Source organism: Manis javanica, chromosome 14 (genome assembly GCF_040802235.1).
Source record: "Manis javanica isolate MJ-LG chromosome 14, MJ_LKY, whole genome shotgun sequence".
Taxonomy (NCBI): Eukaryota; Metazoa; Chordata; class Mammalia; order Pholidota; family Manidae; genus Manis; species Manis javanica.
In genome coordinates, this window is record NC_133169.1 from 47073829 (window position 1) to 47079035 (window position 5207).

Below are 5207 nucleotides of genomic sequence, written 5' to 3' on the forward strand. Positions count from 1 at the left end.
CAACATTCCTGGACAAAATGTAAGAATTTTGCTAATTGTTCATTGGTGACTTTTATACTCTTATCTCCAAGCATATGCATTAAAACTTCAATAAAGAGTCCTCTTTCTTAAGACTCAGTATGGCCCCTAGCTTAAAGTGTTCTGGATTCTCTGCCCTTCCTTGCCCTTTTATCCTTTACAGGGGGGTCTGCAGCACCCCGAGCAGAATCCTATCGATCCCCAAGATAAATGCTTACCTTCGAGCCCCACGTTGGGCGCCACTTGCAGGAGTCCAGCTACTGCAAGGAGTGGGATGCCCAAAGGATGAGACGGCATCGGCGAATGAGGAGACAAGACACGAGTCAGGCTGGGTGCATCTCCTAGCAAGCATGCTAGCAGTGTTTATTTATATGATATCAATTTCAGACATTTGTCCTTTGATCAGTGATGTTACAATCTTCATTTGTCCTTTGATCAGTAATGATACAATATTTTTCTTTCTGTTTCTAACTTATTCCAACTCATTACCTTTAATTGTAGACAGATATCATCATTTCCTGCTTTATGCTGTTCTATGTCTAACTTTTCTGACTGATTATTATGCAAATGATTTCTAAAGTGAGGCATTCAAGGTGATAGGCAGTGGTCAAACAAAGGTCAGCTAATAGACTAGCTGCATATTGTTATTATCATCTAAGGGGTGAATACAGTAACCACATTTTATCTTCCTATAGTACTTGTTCTACATAGATATTCTTGTTTGGCTTGGGGGGTTCATAAACACCTATTATTGAATATGCCAGGCCATGTGATTCTAATGCTACCATTATTGCAAAACGGAGGGCATGCTTCAATTAACTTCAAAGGGGTAGCTAAATTATTTAATTCTGGGTTTTCCCCTGAATTACTAGTTTCCTTATGATAAGTGTTCTAAATGCTTACTTGAAAATCACTGTTCCCATCAGGGTTGCTTGTGTTATCAGGAAGATGATAAACTCCAAGCAAAAGCCCAATTATCATGATAATAACCAAAAACAAAAGGACAGGTAGAAGGAGGAGCCAGCTGTGAGGATACCTGCTTTGCAGGTGCCCTTCTTGTGCCTGGACTTTGTCAAACAGCCTGAGTGGCACGGCTCCTGCCAGGTGAATCTGGAAGGCATTGCGCTGAGCTGAGCCACACAGAGACAAACACTGTATGGCCTCACTTACATGTGGAATCCAAAAAACAAGCACACAGACAAGCAATTTCATATTAACACAGAATAGAATTTAAAAAAATAAAACTATGTATCCTCAGAAACCTTTCCATCTACAGCACTCCCTTTAATGTGTCCTGTTATTCTGATTGAATGGTCATAAATTCCTTGAGTTGTCATTTATCCGGGAATTGTTTAATCTCTGCATATCTGAATGAGACTTTTGCTCTTAGAGGATTCTTGGTGAAGGTCCTTCAGGTTCAGTACATCAAGCATATCATGTCCCTTGCTTCCAGCCTATAAGGTTCTGCTGAGTAGTCTGCTGACAGCCTGATGGGGTTTCACTCATAACTAATATTTGTAATTCTCTGGTTGACTTCAGTACTCCCTCCTTATAGATAAACTTTGTCTGTTATGCTTCCTGGTGTGCAGGGTAATGGGTTCATGAAGAAGGTATCCTTGGTGCACAGCAGCTGAAGACACTTTATTCTCAGTGCCCAGTTCTCCTTTAAGGTGGGACCCTAGGGTGCAGCTGGTGGGCAACAGGCAGGGCTGCCTTTCTGCTTGTCTGCCAGCAGTGGTTGGTCTGGGTCAGCAGAGGAGCCCGCAGGCCTCTGTGCCCTTTGGGTGCCTTGAGGCACTTCTGCTGGGATGAACTATAGGTAGAGCTGCTCTCTGCCTGCTTGTCAGCAAAGGCAGCTGCTGCTGGGCCAAGATGGCAGGACAGGGCAGGAGTGCAGGGAGCTGCTGTGGGCATCCTTCCAGTGAGGGAGCTAGAGTACAGGGCTGGTTCATGCACGCATCCACCATGTGTACTGGAGTAGGGCCAGGGGCACCTGGAAGTGTCCTCCCTCTGCCTGCAGGCACCGCAGTCTGCCCGGCTGAGTGGGCTGGGCAGGGCGGGGGCACAAGGAAGGACTGCCATGTGGCTGAGCTGCATGGAGGGAGACGGAGTGCTCGGAGCGGGTTCCTGTGAATACCCAGCCCGCTGGGCTGAGGCGTGGCTGGGGAGGCACCATCCACCTGCCCTTTATCCTCGGAAAGAGCTCTCTTGACCCATGCATCTGTGGCACACTGCTCACTGCTGGTAAACGGATCAATGTGTGGTCTCCACTTGGATCTCAGTGGGGCCAATGGAGGATGCCTTTCCTCCACAAGTTACAGGATCATGGCCTCCAAGAATGCTGCACATCTCCCTGGGGTACAGCCCTGTCACTCACCAAAGCCCAGTGCTACGTGGACTCATCTGCCTGGAGCATTTATCTGGGCCAGTGTGCTAGATTCCGAGCACTTATTCTCTCTCTGCTCCACTCCTCTCCCTCCCACTTGTGGGCTGGAATGGGGAACGGGTCTGGGTCCCAATCAGTCATGGCTCCATCACTTTACCCTTTGCAGTTTTGCCTTCTCTTCACCAGGTGCAGATGGTCTATTCTGCTGCTTTCGGGTCATTTTCAGGGTTAGTAGTATTTGCGGCAGTCGCTTCCTTATTTTGTACAAGGAGGATGTCTCTGCTTTGCCTTCCTCCCCTGCCTTCATTTCTGCAGATCAGTAAGTTAGTATTTGCTTAATCAGAATCTCTATAATTTTCTAATACATGTTGATGTGTGACAGTGTCATCAAGAAACCCCATGACCTGATTTCTGGCAACTCCAGTATAAAAACCAAATACTTTTACCCATATTTGTGAATTCTTCCCTTTCTTGGAAATTTGAAATCATAATGAGCAGTCCCATTTCTGCATGTGCATGGAAATTCCTCTGTTTAGGACAAGTGATACACACACACAGTGATACACACTCACACTCAATAAATATTTATTTACTCATTTCAGATGTAAATGAATGATTATTAAACCCAAATTTCTCTCCATTCATTTATGTGAATCTTCACAGAAACCATTAACTGGGTGGACAATCACACTGCACAGTCTGATTTCATCTTGCTGGGAATCTTCAGTCAATCCAAACATCCAGCCCTCCTTTGTGTGGTCATTTTCATGGTTTTCCTGATGGCCTTGCCTGGAAACACCATCCTGATCCTTTTCATATGCTCTGATGCCGCCTCCACACCCCCATGTACTTTTTCATCTGCCATTGTCTCTCATGGATGTGACATACATTTCTGTCACTGTGCCTGAAATGCTCATGGACCGGGTCACGGGTGTGAACACGATCTCAGCCCCAGGATGGGGGATGCAGATGTCCCTCTATGTGACACTGTCAGGTTCAGAATTTTTATTTCCAGCCGTCATGGGTTATGACCCCTATGCAGCCATCTGGCGTCCTCCTCGTTACCCTGTCCTCATGAACCACAGGGCATGCAATCTCCTTGCATCGGTCTCTGGGACTCCGGCATCTGTAGATGGCTTCTTGTTCACTCCCATCACCATGACTGTCCCCTTCTGTAGATCCTGGGAGATTCATCATTTCTTCTGTGAGGTCCCTGCTGTGATGAAGCTCTCCTGCTCAGACACCTCCATGTATGAGACACTCATGTACCTCTGCTGCATCCTCATGCTGCTCATCCCTGTGACCATCATTTCAGGCTCCTATGGTTTCATCCTCCTCACCATCCACAGGATGAACTCAGCAGAGGGCCGGAGGAAGGCCTTTGCCACCTGCTCCTCCCACATGACTGTGGTCACCCTCTTCTATGGGGCTGCCGTCTACACCTACATGCTCCCCAGCTCCTTCCACACCCCTGATAAGGACATGGTGGTGTCTGTCTTTTACACCATACTCACTCCTGTGCTAAACCCATTAATCCACAGTCTCAGAAATAAGGATGTCACGACAGCTTTAAAGAAAATTTTCGATGTGGGATCTGCCTTTCAAGAAACTACAAAGTAGGAAGATTTCATATTTTTTTATTTTTTCTAAATGTTATAATTTCCCTATCTTATTTAATGCTGTTCCTTAGAATTTCATACCATGATGTCTCATCTCAATTTCACACCTCTTTTATGAATTGTATTTGTGTTCTTCAAAATTCTTTGATTTCATACAACTTCTCCATTCAAAGTGTTTTTTTTAAGAATTTTATTGTACTAATGTCATAATTAGTGACATTTATAATGAACATATCCTGCAATACCAGTGGTACAGCTGCTTTGGATAACTATCTGGCATTTTCTCAAGTAATGGAAAGGAAGATTTACCATATGACCCTGAATAATTCCCAAAGGAGACCAACACACTCATCCAAATGAAATCTAGTACAAAGCAACATTATTCAGAAACATCAGAATATTAAAAGAAACAATATACTCATCACCTGATGAATGGACAAATATCATGTAAACATACAACGAAATATTATTTGGTAATGTAAAGCGATGAAGCTGTGATGCGTGCACAATGTAACTTTTGAAAGAATTAGGCCATGTATAATAATCTAGTTACAAAAGGCCCTTCATTATGTAATTCCATTCTTATGAATCTCCCAGAATACATATACCATGGTAGCCAAATTTAATCTACTGCTTGCTTATGGTTGGGATGGATGACTTAGGAGCAGGTTGATAGTTAATGGGTTTGGATATCTTTGAAGTACATGAAAATGCTCTAATTAACTAAATAAATTGTTACAAGTACTTATAAATGTGTTAAAATCATAATTATGCACTTCAAATGAGTGAGTTGTGTGTATATTACCATCTCTCAATTAATGTGTTATATACTTTTTTATAAGTGCCTTCTACAGATTCAAATAGGTAGTGAAAATTTTGATCATGTAAGAGACATGGTAAATATACAAATAAAAAGTTGACCAACTAGTGATGCAATTATTTGAGATGAAAAATACATTGGATTGAAAAAATATCTAGGGCATTTCAAAACAAAGTAATAGTAAATGTTAAGGCATAATGGGTAAGACTACCCAAAATGAAATGCACAACACAAATACTGGGAAAAAACATCTTTCCTATGTAAGTATGTATCAAATATTTCATATATGTAAGTGTTATGCATAATACAGAAAAAATAGGACATAAAAGTGCTTTGATGAAATTATGGAGAAATAATTTCCAAT

The 5207-nt window shown here is 42.8% G+C and overlaps 1 pseudogene; it reads left to right on the top strand.

Moving 5' to 3' along the window:
* The first annotated feature begins 321 nt into the window (after nucleotides 1-321).
* On the top strand, nucleotides 322-4024 carry LOC108395310 (olfactory receptor 2T29-like; annotated as a pseudogene).
* The last annotated feature ends 1183 nt before the right edge of the window (nucleotides 4025-5207 follow it).